This window comes from Jaculus jaculus, chromosome 11, assembly GCF_020740685.1.
Source record: "Jaculus jaculus isolate mJacJac1 chromosome 11, mJacJac1.mat.Y.cur, whole genome shotgun sequence".
In the NCBI taxonomy this organism is placed as follows: Eukaryota; Metazoa; Chordata; class Mammalia; order Rodentia; family Dipodidae; genus Jaculus; species Jaculus jaculus.
In genome coordinates this window covers 67,296,289-67,313,537 of record NC_059112.1, presented here as the reverse complement: position 1 = coordinate 67,313,537, position 17,249 = coordinate 67,296,289, and the positions used below count along the sequence as shown (strand labels likewise).

Genomic DNA, 17,249 nt, shown 5'->3' with positions numbered 1-17,249 from the left:
GTTGTTCCAAATCCCTAGCTAGAGTTTTTAAGTCTCCCATTTGTAGATGAGACTGACTAATGGTAGAAATATCTTTTTGTAATTGATCTATATCATGAGTAACATTATTATTCTTCCATACTCCTTGTAAATGAGCCTTTACCTTATCCCATGTTTCTGAGGAATTATATGGAAGAGGTGTAACACAAATTGACTGAAAACCAGCATGACACCTAGTAGATAATGTAGTTTTTAAATTAGCTAGATCTTGTCTCAGAGCCAGAACCACCTCCTCAAGAATATTTATTTTTGCTTCCAATTTAGTATCTATGGCAGCCTGTTCCATCAGGGCAGAAGTAATGTTTATATTTAAAGCATTAACATAATGAGCTGTATGAATTTCTTCAACCAGTGCTGTGGTAGCAATAGCGAAAGTGGTGAGTATTGAAATTAAAGCTGTAATACCAAGAATCAAAGCAGCGACAAATCTCTTTGGCCGCAACAACGCATTAAAAGTTTTTAGCACTTGAAGAGCAGAATTATCATATCATGGGTCAGCACCTAATTCTACTGGCAACATTACATAAGGAGGTCATTTAACAATGAGCACTACCTCAAATTTTTTTGTGTCACCTGAGGAAATACAATTGGTAAGCTTACAAGAATAACAATGAACATGATAAGATTTTTCTACTTTACTAATATTGACAAGGTTTTGTTGAGCAATCAATAAGGCATTAGGATAAGCGGCACAAGCTCTAAGTCCAAAAGGTGTAGGTTTTGTAGTATTAGGCTTTCTCTCAACGTACCACCAAAGGACTCAGATTCAATTCCCCAGTACCCACATAAAGCCAGATGCATAAGGTGACACATGCATCTGGAGTTCATTTGCAATGGCTAGAGGCACTGGGTTGTCCATTCTGTCTCTCTATCTGCCCATCCATCTATCTATCTATCTATCTATCTATCTATCTATCTATCTATCTATCTTTGAAAGAAAGTATTGTTCAAAATGGTACAAAATACAAAGGATATTATAAAGTGGTAATTAAGGCATGAAAGAAAACCTAAATACTTAGATATACTTACAATATTAAGAAATAGTAAACTTAGCATCTTAAATATATCTCTTTCCTCTAAATCAATAAATAAATGTAATGCAATTCCAATAAAAACCCTAGCAGGGGCCTGGAGAGATGGCTTAGTGGTTAAGCGCTTGCCTGTGAAGCCTAAGGACCCCGGTTTGAGGCTCAATTCCCCAGGACCCACGTTAGCCAGATGCACAAGGGGCACATGCATCTGGAGTTCGTTTGCAGTGGCTGGAGGCCCTGGCGTGCCCATTCTCTCTCACTCTCTCTCTGCCTCTTTCTCTGTCACTTTCAAATAAATAAATAAATAAACATAAAACAAAAAAATTTTAAGGAAAACCCTAGCAGGTATTTTTCATTGAACTTGTCAAGTTCATTCTTATATTAATAATAAAGAATAAACCACACATAGTGGTGCATGCCTTTAATCCCAGCACTCAGGAGGCATAGGTAAGAGAATCACTGTGAATCCAAGGCCAGCCTGAGACTACATAGTGAATTTCAGGTCAGCCTGGGCTGCAGTGAGACTACCTCAAAAAACAGTTAATAATTATGATAATAATAATAGGAGAATAGCCAAGAAAAAATTTGAGGAGGCATAGGAGAAAGAGAAGGAGGTACAACAGGAAAGGCAGACTCACACTTCCAGAATATGTGATTTATTATGAAGTCCAGAATACTAGATAGAGTATAATAGATAGACAAATAGATCAAGGCCTCTATCAAGATACAGTTCTTCATACATGAGAACTCCAATTATGACACAGTGACTTTACAATTTAAAATGAGAAACTGATGTTGAGACAGCTGGCTTATTGATTTGGGAGAAAATCAGTTTTTCAAACTTATACAATATAAAAACCCAATATGAAAAACATTATTTTAATGCCCAGAAAAATATTATTTAAAAAATAGCCTCTTTTTTTTCATAACATTAGGGTAAGAAAGGACTTTCCCAAATAAGAAATGGAAGTGTAATTTATGAGCCAGGCCCTGTGGCTCCTCTTTTCCCAGCACTTGGGCAGCTGAGGTAGGAGAATCCTCAGTGAGTTTGAGGCCAGCCTGAACTACAGAGTGAGTTCCAGGTCAGCCTGGGCTAGAGTGAGATCTGCTTTTAAAAAAAAAAAGCAAAAGAAAACTGGGGGCACTTTTAAAATGTCAGCTCCTTGGGAAAACCTGCCTATGCTGAACTCCCACCCTCCCCCCATACCCCTCCACTGCACTCAAAGGATCCCAGGGCTGGCTGGTTGTTTCTGGGCTTTCTTGGTGGCACGGCCCCTAGACAGCAATCTCCATTTCTGCCTCAACCCCCAAAACCCAGACTAGCCTCTGCCCTCAAACAGTTGGATTCATTGGCCTCTCTGGGCTCACAAAACGGGGGGGGGAAGAACAGCAACACACAATTGAACATATTGATGGAGTACAAAATGAAATACACAGTCTCATACACAAGCCATGGTGGAAATTTTGTAAGTAGAACAGAAGTATAACAAACTTTGCCAGCCATTTTTTCAGAAGAGGTCAGAAATGATCGCCAAAATCCCAAAATGTTTGGGTAACAACATTTGTCAACCATCCACAAGTATCTGCACAGCTGGGGAAGGAAGACAAAGATGTGCTTCATTACCTGACCAAAGTTGAGGTGACAGAATTTAAAGATATAAAATCAAGTTACAGGTAGATTTTTTTATTTGATCAAAAACTTATCAGAACAAAGGGATAAGTTATCTCTTTACAGTTTTCTCCTCACCATATATTTCTAAGACTATTTTTTCTATTAATTATGTACACAGTGTAAAAATCCTTACTCTGAAAACAAAGTCCTCTCCAAAGAACTTCATCTGAATGAGAGTGGTAATTCATCTTTAAAGTCTACCCAAATCTAGTGGAAATCTGGAAAGAATTTGACAAAATGCTCAAGATAGACACAGAATAAATCCAGAAGTAAGAGGCAGCATGAACAGCCAGAGAGCTTCTTGACCTGGTTTACAGACCATTCTGATACAGGTGCAGACAAGTGAGGAGAGGGCACCAAAGATGATATTTGGCCAAATCCCTGGCAGTACTACTTGATTCCTGATATGAATAATGAAGAAGGGGGAAGAAGACTATGGTGATGATGAAGAAGGATTGGAAGATATTGATGAATAAGGGAATGATGAAGCAAAGATGATGATGATGAAGGGGAGGAAGGACAGGAGGACGAAGGAGAAGATGACTAATACAAAAGAACAATGATGGATTCAAACCTTTTATTTATTTATTTTTCTCCAGTTCCTGGGAGCAAGTTGCAGTATTTTCTCCCCACAACTTCCTCATGCTAAGTAGTCCTTTTTCTCAATATCGTGGTTCTCAACTTATTTTGGGGGAAATTCCCTGTTGAGAATACAACAGGAAAAGAATTTCCTCTTTTTTGCTCTAAATTCATTTTTATCTCTTCCTGTCTAAACAAGAATCAACACCACCACTGTGCTCTATGGGAAAAATGAAAAATCTGCTCCCTACACTCTGCCAGAAGCAGGAGGGATGCTGGTCCCTGTGTAGTAGTGCAGAAAATTCTAGCTTCTTTCCTCCTTTCTCTGTATATTGGGCTCAGAGATTACATGGTGTCTCTATGTGAATACAGACAGTTAGCTTCACCAACACATATCTGTCTACTTTCTCTTGTTGAATAAAAAGAAAAACATTTTTAAAAATACCAACAGCAACAAAATACAAGTCATGAAAGAAAAAACTGATTACATTAAATCTTCAAAAACATGTTTTTAAAAAGTCAGTATCAATGAAATGAGAAAACGATTATCAAGGCATATGACCAACTTCATCCACAGAGTCCAATGTCTTCTGCTTCCATTATGTTTATCAGTGGGAACTGCAGGGAAGACAGACAAGTAGTATGGAAGGCAGGGCACCTATTCTCCCTGTTCCCACACAAGTTTCCATGTCTGGCTGTGGCAGTCAATCAGATACCATAAGTTCTAAAATGGCCTGCTTCGCATGCCCTTACTATTCCCAAGTTCCTCTTTTATCCATCTGTGTACAGGTAGAATTGACCCTCATTATTATTAGTCTTTACAGTTTCCCTAAACCCCATCTATACCTTGATTATACACACCTCCAATTGACTAATTTAAATATGCTACCTATTTTCTCTGAGAAGACTGACTAGTACAAATTCTGGTTAGGGCACAGCTTGCCCTTACTAGGCAAGTTACTAAACCTGCCTAACAACAATCTCTATAAATGGAATTCATTGAGATTTATCTAAGCTCCTCAGCAGAGCATCCAGAATCACCATCAGTAAACAACAGCCATCAGTAAATGATTGGGGCTATCCTCGTGGTTGGTATTGTTAGTGCTATTGTTCCTACTACAATTAACTGATATCCAGGGATCAGAACAGCAGAACACTATACTTGTCAGGATTTTCCAGAGACACCAAACCAATAAGACACACGTTGATTTATTTGGAGGGTGTAACTCAAAGGTTACAGAGGCTGGATGACCCATGATTTACCATCTGTAGATTAGTGTTTGTTCCAGTCCGTGTCCAAATTCCTGATCCCCAGGAGATGATGCAAGTCTCTATCCAAGTACAAAGGCTGAGAATGAGGAACATCTATGCCTATAGGCAGAAGAAGGATGTCCCCAGCTCTGGCAGATAGGAAATGCACCCTTTTCTACCATTTCATTCTCTTTGGGTTCCTGGTGGGTTGGATGAGGTAGTGTAGATCTGCTTTACCCAGTTGCTAATTTAACTGCTAAAGCCTTGCAGCTCCCTCACAAGCATATCCAGAAAAAGTGTTTTACCAGTTCCCTGGGCATCCCTCAGCCCAGTCCAGCTGACACCAAACCATCTCAAGTACCAAAAGTGACTAAATTTAAGATAACATAGCCTAAAACATATGTTGCTATCAGACTTACAGAATTTTCCACAGTTCTCTTAAAGATCATAAAAATAAACATTGAATGCTGTTTAAAAGTGAAGTCGAGATTCCACCTTACCCCAATAAGGACAGCAAACATCAAAAAATCAAATGAAAATAAATGCTGGTGAGGATGTGGAGAAGTAGGAACACTCATCCACTGTTGGTGGGAATGTAAGATGGTACAACCACTTTGGAAAGCAATATGGAGACTCCTGAAAAAGCTGAGTATATAAATACCAACAGACCCAGTTATTCCCTTACTGGGCATCTACCCTAAAACCTTCAAACCACAGGCCAGAGAGATTTGCTCAACCATGTTTGTAGCAGCTCAATTTGTAATAGCTAAGAGCTTAAATCAACGTAGATGTCCATCAGTAGAAGAATGGATAACTAAGATGTGGTATATCTATACAATGGAATTCTATACAGTAGTAATTAAAAATGACACAATGAAATTTGAGGAAAAATGATTGAACCTGGAACAGATCATTCTCAGTGGACTTACCCAATCACAGAAAAAAAGTGCCACATAGTCTCACTCATCTACAGCACCTAACCTTAATCTACCCAAGATACTGTACATACCCAGCAAGCATCTCGTGGACTAGACACTAAGATGGGTGGGGAGGGAGAGGAGGGCAACAGAGGGGTGGGAAACACAAATCTAGACCCAAACAGCAATGGTACCATAAAATTCTACTTCCTAAAAGGCAGACCAAATGGCTGAACCTTCACCAGACCCTTAAAGGGAACACCTGATCCACAAGACACTGGAGAGAGTATGATGAAGACTAACCTTAATCTTCTACAGGTTCCCGCCCTCCCTCTCCCTCTGTCTTTCTCTCTCCCTCCCCTCCCCTCTCCTCTCTACCTCCTGTATATTAGTTTTCCTCCTTTTTCCTCCTTTTCCTAGTGGGCACTGACCTGTAACTCCCAGTACCAGCATGTGGCTATCATCCACAATGAGCTTTTGATCAGAGAGACCTACAAGGTTTCCTAAAAGAAAGACAGATTTCTGTCAGAGTACTTGATGATTCACCAAAGGTTAGTGGTAAGACCCTACTTCTGACAACACTTTATGTGGTTGACAAGTAGAATGGAATGGCATGGCTGGAAGTTGGAAGAGAGTCAGTCCCCAGACAGCACGTCTAGTGCCAGAAGGTGCTTCATGGATGACTAGGGGAAAATGACCAATATCTGTCCAAGCAACTCATGGTCTAAGCTACTTAGCAGCAAATAACCTGTTCTGATGCCCACATAAGTGCAATAGTGGCACACAGCCACAGTGGGGAACCAACTGCTCTTGATTTGGCTAACTGATGCCCTCAGTGGTATGGGACCCATACCTGGAGCTGGGAAACAAGTCAGAACCATATCCAAACATAAGTCCATTATCAAGCTACCATCAATCATGGGCTACAAGAGGGCCTATACCTATTAAATTCTCTATTAAAAAAAGTAAGGGTTATCTCATTTGTCCTGGTGCTAACTTACTCTCCGTTGGAGAATCTGCTTCACTTTTTCAGATATTTGTAGATCCTAAGGAGAAAGCCACCCCATCATACCTCTATAGGGCCCCAGGCTAAAACTAAGAAAGTAAGAAAAATTGGCGAAACAAGCAAGTGTTTTCCTGGTGAACCGGATACCAGCACAAGGGGGAAGGAGATTCCACAAAGAGAAAAATCAACTCCTACCAAATCAGAGAGCCAGAGACCCAGAGGCCCCAAACACCTCATCACTGAAGCAGACCAAAAATGACCCAACATGGCTCAGGGAAATTTTGCAGAAGAGGGGGCAAAGAGAATGTCAGAGCCACATGTTGGGTCATGATAGGCAGGGATATTTATCTTACCCATAACTGTGGGCTAACTCCACAATGCATGACCCATATACCTCAACAAGGAGAGGCCAAGGGGAGGGGATAAGTCATGGATGAGCCTAATAATGGTACCAAACTGACTATATTTGCTGAATACAAAACTAATTAATAAAAAAAGTGAAGTTGAATGGACTTGTCTTCTGCTCACCCAAAAGGACCAGTCCAGTTAAGTTCCTGCCCCAAGAACAGCCATGATTATGTTCAAGGTCAAGCCTCATTATTTGCATTCCACACACACAACAGGTGTGCTAGCCACCACACAGTCAGGAATGCTATAATGATGTGGTCTCACAATCAATAGCCAATACCAACAATCCAGTAGGTAGAGGCCCACACTTGCACCTGTGTGGGCTCCTGCTGGGCACAGGCCTAATGGAACAATTTTGCCAGCATAGGATTGTAATGTTGGTCCTTACTGACACCCATATCCACACAGATTATACCTGTTAGATTCAGTTTACAGGCATAGTCTTAAAATACTAACGATGCAAGTATACTGAATAAATTTTTTCATTGGCATGATCTGCATTAACAAATGTGGAAAAACAAGAAAATAAAACCAGGTTACTGTGCCATGGCTGGATGACATTTTAAATTAAAGGTATTTTCATATCATACATACATGCCTTATTTTACTTCTGTAGGATATTTATCCCCCTGATGATATTTACATGGTGATTAAGACTTCTCAGACACAGATAAAGTAAGAGAGGGGACAAACTGGGACTGAGTAGATGGCTCAGCAGTTTAAGGCAGTTGCCTGTAAAGCCTAACAACCTGGATTTAATTGCACATGCATCTGGAGTTTGTTTGCAGTGTAAATAAGTCCATTTTCTTTGCCAATTTTCTTCTTAAATTCTTTTTAAAAAAATACTTTTCCTGATTACATTCCCACCAACAGTGTAGAAGGGCTCCCCTTTTACCACATTCTCACCAACATTTATTGTCACTTGTTTTCTTGGTGGTAGCCATTCTGACAGGAGAGAGGTAGACTCTCAAGGCAGTTTTAATTTGCATTTCCCTGATGGCTAAGGATGTAGAACCCTCTTTTAGATGTTTGTATGCCATCTGTGTTTCTTCCAATGAGAACTCTCTGTTTAGTTTCATAGCCCAATCTGTTTATTGAGTTATTTGTATATTCTGGATATTAATCCTCTGTCAGATGTATAACTAGCAAGAATTTTATCCCATTCTGTAGGTTGTTTCTTTGCTCAATTCACAGTGTCATTTGCCACACAAAAGCTTTGTACTTTCATGAGATCCCAGTAGTTGATTAGTGGTTTTATTTTCTAAGCACTTAGGATTATATTCAGAAAGTCATTGCCCATGCCAGTATGTTGAAGGGTTTCCCCTACCTTTTCCTCTAGCAATTTCAAAGTTTCAGGTCTTATATTAAGGTCCATGACCACTTGGATTTGATTTTTGTGCATAGAGAAAGACAAGGATCTATTTTCATCTTTCTACATATAGACATACAGTTTTCCCAGCACCACTTCTTAAGAGGCTGTCTTTTCTCCAATGAATATTTTTGGCATTTTTGTCAAAAATCAGATGGTTGTAGCTGTCTGAATTAACATCTGGGTCCTCTATTCTGTTCCATTGATCTATATGTCTGTCTTCGTGCCAATACCATGCTGTTTTTGTTACTATGGCTTTGTAATATAGCTTCAAATCAGGTATGAGAATGTAATCTGGTACAGCCATTGTGAAAATCAGTGTGGAGGTTCTTGAGACAGCTAAAAATAGATTTACCAGATGATCCAGCTATAGCACTCTTAGGCATATAGCCTAATGACTCTTCTCACTACCTTAGAGATACTTGCACAACCATGTTTATTGCTGCTCTATTCACAATAGCTAGGAAATGGAACCAGCCTAGATGTCCATCTACAGATGAATGGATAATAAAGATGTGGTATATTTTCACAATGGAGTTCTCTTCAGCAGTAAAGAAAAATGAAATTTGCAGGGAAATGGATAGATCTGGAAAGGATTATACTAAGTGAGGTAACCCAACCCAGAAAGCCAATGTCACATGTTCCCTCTTGTATGTGGGTCCTAGCTACAAATGTAGACTTGTGTGTGAGCTGGAACAAAAATCAGTAGCAGAGGCCCATAAGCTAGAAAAGGCCTAAAAGGGAGGAAAGACAGGGAAGGTCTTAAGGGGAAGGTATTGTATATATGTAAGTAGAGGAAGAGATTACAGGGAGGGGAAAGGCCTAAGCTAGGTCAGGGGAAGAGATTGTATGAAAGAAAGGTGTATGGGGGTTGGTCAGTCAAAATTCAAAATATTCTGAATAAGACATATGAAAATCTACTTTCTTAAATAATGGCACACCAAGAAGCCATAGATTGTTATTAGAAAATTTTCAGTGCCAGGGATGGGATTCCTTCCAGTGAGTTGTTGGATAGGGAGGCCCTGTTGCCTCCAAAACACTATAGGCTATTGCCAAGGCCTTTGGTTTCCCCTGAGAAAGAGATGGTAAGACCTTACTGCTGAAAACTTCACATGCCTGAGCAGCAAAGCCACTGAGAAATCAAGCTGGTGCTGAACAGAAAGCCTTCTCCCTGTAGACCAGCCACCTGAAAGCTGGAAAAAGCTGCACTGTATGCAGCCGTATGGGAGACAGAAGTCATCAGTGATGAAAACAGTGGACATTGGAATCCTCAAGTTTGACCAGACAGGTCAAATGACCAAATGAGTACAACAGTGTCATGTCTGCTCTGGGGGAAACCAATTGCTCTTTAATTGGTCTGAAGGTCCACCCTATGGGAGGGAATATATGCCTGGTACTGAAAACCTAATCAAAAGCCTATGGCAGAGGAGGTCATGAGCCTTAGGCATATAAAGCATGCTCTTGTCTGGATACATGCATATATTACTCACACCAAATTGCCTTGAAAGCACTGCACTTAATGTTCATATTCATATATTAATGCTACTCTCACTTCTGGTTAGAGAAGCTTCTCTTTTCAGATGGTGATAACCACTTGGATGACCCAAAAAGCAACATAGTGCTGAGAAGGGACAGAGGAATGTCCACCACTGAAACGTCTCTATCATACCCTCCAAGGCTCAGGGTCCATTGAGGAAGAGGTGGGAGAAAGAATCTAAGAGCCAAAGGAAGTGTACCACTCCTTACATACAACTGTCCGGACAAAAATTGGCCTCATATTTCAAGACCTCACAGTGCTAGCAATACCCACACAAGACCCTCATAATAGGAGAAAAAGATGATGACATCAAATTAAAACAGAGACTAAGGGAGATAGGGAGGGGATATGACAGAGAGCAGAGTTATAAAGGGGAAAATGGGGAAGGGGAGGGAAATACCATGGTTTGTGGTCTGTAAGTATAGAAGTTGTCAATAAATATATATATATATATATATATACATATATATATATATATATACACATGTATGTATATATATATATATATATACTTTTCCTTATTTATTTGCAAGGCAAGAGAGAGAGAGAAAAAGAATGGGCACATCAGGGCCACTAGCCACTGCAATTGAACTCTAGATGCATGCTCCACTTTGTGCATCTGGCTTTATGTATGTAAGAAGGGACTGAATAGGTCATTAGGCTTTAAAGGAAAGTACCTTAACTGCTGAGCAATCTCTCCAAACCCCTATAATTTTGTTTTGTTTTGTTTTTCAAGGTAGGGTCTCACTCTAGCCCAGGCTGACATGGAATTCATTATGGTGTCTCAGGGTGGCCTTGAACTCACAGCGATCCTCCTACTTCTGCCTCCTGAGTGCTGGAATTAAAAGCGTGCGCCATCATGCCCGGCCCCCATAATTTCTTTTAAGATGTAACAGGTTTATGAATCTAAGGGCCCCACTATAACAACACCCAAAGATTTCAAGGACACTAAGGAAAGGATGAGTAAAGGCCATAGTTGCCTCTGCTTTGGCAAGGAGCTCCATGACTCCTGAAGACATGGGCCCAGTTAGCATTGGCCAGGACATTTTTGTTTGTAAGAAACAGCACAGCTGGAAATAGAAAAGGGATTGGGTAAGTTTTTTTTTTCCTCAAAACTTTGGCAAAATTTGCATAATGATTAAAAAGAATGTTCTTGGGCTGGAAAGATGGCTTAGCAGTTAAGGCACATGCCTGCAAAGCCTAAGGACCCCAGTTCGATTCTCCAGGTCCCAAGTTAGCCAGATGCACAAGGGGGTACATGCATCTGGAGTTCATTTGCAGTGGCTGGAGGTACTGGCATGCCCATATTCTCTCTCTCTCTCTCTCTCTCTCTCTCTCTCTCTCTCTCTCTCTCTCTCCCTCCCTCCCTCTCTTTGTCTCTAATTAATAATAAAAGTAAAATATTTTTAAAAGTTATTTTAAAAAAGAATGTCTACCAGGACCCTCTGTTCTAAAACAAAAACTAAAAATGAGTGGAGTGAGCTAAAGAGGAAGCAGGCCTTATGGAGAGAGGCAAGTGTTACATAGCTTGTGTAGTGCCTGGGAAACTCTAAGGAGATAGCCCTGCATAGACCCTGTATTCCCAGGGTTCTAACTCCCTTGTTTATCATCTTCATGTTCCTGAAATGTACCAGTGATATGCCCACATTAACCTGGCTGCCTTTGTTTGGCACCTTCCATACAAACACCCAGAGATGAAAAAGATGGCTTTCCGGCACCTCACTGGCAACACCTTAAACCAGAGCTTCTTGAATGCTGGCTCACAGACCTCGACCATCACCATCAGGATTACTGGGAGCCTTGCCAGAAATGCGTGATCTCAACCCATGCCAGACCCAGTGACTTAATACACAGAGTTGAGCCTGGCAGTCTTGTAACCAGCATGGTATGAAGAAAGATATTCTAAAGAGACACTTTTGTCCTTCTTTGGCTACTCTACTTACTAAAACAATGAGCCCCTAGAAGTTGAAATTTCCTTAGGAAACTCATGCTGTAAGAAAGAAAAGGCCAAATCTTGGGGCCCATGTAAAAGGAAACTTATCTCCCTCCAGAAAGGCATTCCACAGTGCTTACAACTTGTCAGACCGCCTTGCAGATGAGACTAGAGCCCAGACAGAGATGGAGATGACGATACTTTGGCCAGGACTCTTAGCTTTGCACATCTCTGGCTCTCTACTTAAACCTAAATCTCATGCCAGGACCCTGAAGATGGACTTGAGGGGATCTCCACACCTTTTTGAATCTTTATAATGTGGTCACATTGAATAAATCTCCTTTTTTATGTTTTTAATTATTTCTTTTAATTGGCATATTGAGGATGGATAGCTGAGCCTGGTATGTTAGTCCTGTTAGATACAGGCTCTGACCTAAACTCCAGAAACAGCCTGTGCTTTTTAAATGACTCTGGTGCACATTCAAGTCTGAGAAACACCAGCTGAGATCTATGTCTTATTTGCAGAAAAACATACAATAAAAGTAACAATTTCTGTGGCCTTCTAACACATAGCACAAAAAATATCAAATCCAATAGAAACGTAAACCAGTCTTCTGAATTCTCTAATGTCTGTTGTGTTCAGAAACAGCTTAGCATGTGAGAAAAATTAAGAAAATTGTCCACATGCCTGCAATTACACTTTTATCTTTCCATTGTAATCATGACATCCTTTCTATCTGCCCTAAAGGATATCACAAGACAAGACTTATGACAGCTATTGCAGCATGTTGGACACCAGAGATGCACTTGAGAGGCGAGTGGCAGACACCAAAAGACTGAGAGGAGAACCTAATGGAAACAGCAACATAGTCTGCACATGTGCTCTTTGTGCAAACTCAGCTGAAGGAGCACAAGAAGCACCCAGATGTTCCATTTCACTTCTCAGGGTTTCAGAAAATTCTGGAAAGAAGTACTTAGTAAGATGAAGACCTCATCTGCTAGAAAAAGTGAAATTGTTTAAGGGCTACAGGGAATGCAAAAGTAAAAGTATGGAGTGTCCTTGAGCTTGTAAGGAAGAATCCATTTTGTCTTTTCTTCTCTCTTTCTCTTTAAAGACCTCACCAGAGGATGTGAATAGATGCCTAAACATATGCATGGGGCCTGGTCATATATAAAGAATGTAAAGGGATTACTCCCTTTCCTGAATACCTGGCAGCACCTAGACATCTGGTGTCAGGACTGGACTAACCAGTTCAGTCCCCATCCAGTAAACTCCAATGAAATATACCCAATCTAGGTCCTGAGGTGGGCTTTTCTATTTTCAGGACCGAAAGAGTGAGGACATGAGACATCAGGGCCTCCTGCCACTGCAAACGAATTCCAGGTTCATGTGCCACTTTATGCAGGTGCTGGGGATTTAAATCTTGGCCACCATGCTTTATAAGCAAGCACCTTTAACCACTGAACCATCTCTCCAGCCCCGTATCTCCTCTCCATCTCTCCATAACTATCTCTTGCCCTCTATTTAAACATACCTCTCAAGTCAATACCAAAAAATGGACTTGGGGGATCACTGGGCCTCTTCATTTGTTCCTATTACCAGTGTGCTCACATGGAATAAATTATCTTTTCTCTTCTTTTCACTATTATTTGTCTCTTTAATTGTTATGTGTGGGACAGGTGGCTGAACCTAGCTTGCCCGAGCTTTCAGAGACAAGGCTCAACTCCAATAACAATATGCCATGCTTTAATAGCAGGTAAGCAGAAGCAAGTATGTCAGTACTAGCCAAGAACTTTAAGAACATAATCATGATTTGCTAATTTTTTGTCCCTGGGTCATAGCAATGAGCTATGCCCCAGAAAAATCTGTTCCATCAGCCTGCCCCATAAAATCAGAATCATGATAATGCTAAATACAATAAAGCCTCCAGCCAACATGTAGCCTTTGTTATTAAGCCCTATGCATAGACACTGTTGTTACTGCAGTATATCCTAGCTTGCCCTGACTCACATCCATTTTTTCAATTTAAAATATGAGTCATATCATTTAGCAACTTTGTAACATTCATAGTTTTATTTAGTTCAAACAGTAGACATATCAAGCTATTGTCCTTTTTACATTTGGAATTTTAAAGACTTAAATTATTTGCTAATGAAGCAATGTATGGTACCTGCATGGTGGTAGGAGGACTCAAGCTTCTTTTGAAAAAGAAGAGAGGTTGTCACGAAAGTACTTCAGTGAAAGCCAAGCTCTCTACAGTGGATAAGCACAGCTAAAGGAAGACGTTCCCTCCAGTTATTATGTAGTCCATCCCACACCCGTTATTTTGCACAGAAGAGACAGAGGCATTTTGAAAAACTAAGCTGGGACTAGAATCCATTCCTTCTGGTGCTTAAACCAGAACTCTTTGCACTGTGCCATACTTATTTCTTTAAGAATTAAAAGACAGGGTTTAATTTTACAATAGTCTTTACAATGATTCTTCCTTATAATAGCTTTTCTTATCCTAATTCCATCATATATAAAGGAAACACTTTTCATTACCCTTCATTTTAACAGTAATAATAATATAAAATAATTTTCACAGCATCCAGTTCATCTTGAGCCCTTTTCAGCCCCATATGCAGAAACTTCTAAAACACCAATAAGAGCAAGTGGCCATGGTGGGGTTTGGATTTCTTTTATCTTTTATTTACCCTCAGAAAGCCAACACCACCATTCTAGTCAAATTCTACTTAGTATTTCTTATAATTCATTCTCTTAGACCACCCTTCAGCCTGGAAGCTCTTGTTTTTCTCATAACTCACTGCTTCTTCTGAACCCCTATAAATCCAGCTTTGCTTGATTAGCTCCCTGAGTGTGTAGTAAGGGAGAGACCCACCCATGGCACCATTACATTCCAAGGAACTCAACCAACTACCATTTGCATGTTTTCGTGTTTTAAGTCACCTAGGAGACTGTGTTATCTACTTATCATTCAGGGTGATTTTCTTATCAGCACTGAATTTTATTCTATCATATGCATGTCCTGTCAGGCACCCAGTGGAAAGAATGGCAAGAAGCAGAAAAACAGACTGTGGGGTTTCTAAACCATTGTCCTATTATCTAGGTCACAGTATGTAGGCAGTGACTTTCTCTGTGGCATGAGGAGTTGGCTTTGGTTTGCCTTGATAACATGTGATGCAAATTTGACTGATATGTGCTAAATGTATAGAGAATTTCTCAAATCAAACAGTCTAGGAAGCTTGTAGCATACAAATATTAGCAATTGTTAATGGACTTTTTCTTTGAAATATTCTTTGAGGAATTTAAAATTCTAAGTGCTAGTACCAGAACAAAATAAAATCCTGTATTTATCTTTGTAATGAACATAATGATGGAGAATTGGAGCAAGATAGCTTTTCATAGGCAGTCAGGACAGAGGCCTAAGGAGATGCCATCTTGCCTGACCTGTAAGTACTCAAACCCATCTCCAATACTGTCTCATGCAAGATGGCTTAATTTTTTTTCTTTTTTTTATTTTATTGGCAATTTGTACACCTGTTTATGATGTATTTTTCAAAATTTATTTATTTACTTTTATTAGAAACATTGTTGTATGGACAAATCATGTGTTGGTCCCATTCCCCTCCTCCCTTCCTCCATTACACTGAGGGTCCTCCTCAGTGGTAGTACTATTACTGATATTCACCACGGGCTTGTGGGTTGTAAGTTGGGACAGCAGCAGTCAGTCATTGTGGGGGTGGGCAATGCCTCTGGATACTCCTTCCTGCCCTGTGGCTCTTACAATCTCTCCACTCCTTCTTCCACAATGTTCCCTGAGCCTTGGTGGACAGGTCATAAGTCTACTTTAGTGTTAAGCTCTCAGCAACTTCTGGATTTCTGCTTTGATACATTTTGAGTGTTCTCAGTGTCTATTACCATCTCCCTGGTGCAGGTTGTCAGGCTCACTGTGAGAGCAGCACTCATGCTGTCTTCCTAATTCCTCTGTGGTGTCACCTGGATCCTGGCTGAAGCTCAGCAGTGCTTCTTGCTTCTTCAAATTTTCATGCCTGTGGCCTGGACCCTTCTTAGTCAGCCTCTTGAGTCCAACAACCAATCACATCTCTCTCTCTCCCTTACTACATACCTGAATGTGATGATGAGACTCATTGTAATTGGATGTTTAATCCATAAAAGGAGCCTAAACACATGTGTAAATCTTTCTTCATTCTTCCAGCCTCTGATTCTACTGGTATTTGTTTTGATAATATTTGTTTTGATAAGCTCTACCACTTTCCAGCCATATTGGGAAATGAATCAGGATTTGAGGGTTCAGGAAGGGTCCCCCAAGTTTATGAACCTTTGGGTCCTATTATATTTTTAACAAAAAATTGATTTAAAAAATGAACTCAAGAAGTATAATGAATTATTAAGTTTATTTAGGGAGAAATCAAAATTTGTAGGGATATTAGGATCTAGGAAGAAGACTAGAGCAGAATCATAAGCACATGGGGAGCAGGAAACACACTCATGTGGAAAACAGCACAGTCCATGAGATTCATTTAAGAGAAATTGGTGATTTTTGGAATAAACATGTGGAAGAGAAAATTTAGGTGCTTATGTAGGGAGATTTAGAAGGAACACTCATAGCATCCACTCTGACTGTCCCCATGGAAGAAAGTTAAAAGAGAAAATTGTAGTGGCTTAAAGAAGAATATCAGAGAGAAAATATTCACATGAGTAATGAGTAGTAAAGAGTGTTGTACCCATGGTTACCCCAAGTTTAGAGTACTTACGCAGGTAACAGGTCTAGAATTACAGAAAGCATTCGTAGGGTAGATCTAGAGTGTAGGGAAAATATTCATGTGTTAGATTCAGTGAGCAGAGGAAAATCACACATGTAATTAAACTGAGAAGTTACCCTAAACTATAAAGCAGAGGCAAGCAGAAAAACCATCCAGACCAAGAAGCAGTATTCTGTTCTCTCCCCCTGGGTGAGTGAAGTAGCCACTAATATACTCCTGTGTATCTAAGCAGAGATGAGAAAGAATCCAGAGAAAGCAACAGAAAGAAGGCCACAGCCTTTGTAGTATATAAAAATGTATTTTTTCATCAGACTCAGATTTGTAAGAGAAATACCTGATTAGTTTGTAGATTTGGAGGGCAGATCCCAAGGCCCTCTCACCAGGGCCATCTATCTAGGCAATGTGCTACACTGTGGACCTCAGGGGGCCCTATAGATCAGTCTTGATCAGACAGGAATTTAATTCCTGCCAAGAGGTCCATTCTTGTGCCAAGGTGAGGTAGTGTGTGGGGTGGCATCTCCTGTTTCTCTCTGGGCCTCAATTTCTAACTGAAACCATCGTATTAATCAAAGAAGGAGGAGGAGGAGAAGGAGGGGAAGGAGGAGAAGAAGAAGAGACTTTTATTCAAGTTCTACTTAAATAGTCTTTGATTAGAAAATTGAAGCAGTTCTAATTTATAATTTATTTGACATTTTGGTTCATAGATGGCCAAGAATAAT

At 40.1% G+C, this 17,249-nt stretch overlaps 1 pseudogene; it reads left to right on the top strand.

Annotated features, from left to right (window-relative positions):
• Window positions 1–581: 581 nt before the first annotated feature.
• Window positions 582–3,289, top strand: LOC101601289 (annotated as a pseudogene).
• Window positions 3,290–17,249: the final 13,960 nt, after the last annotated feature.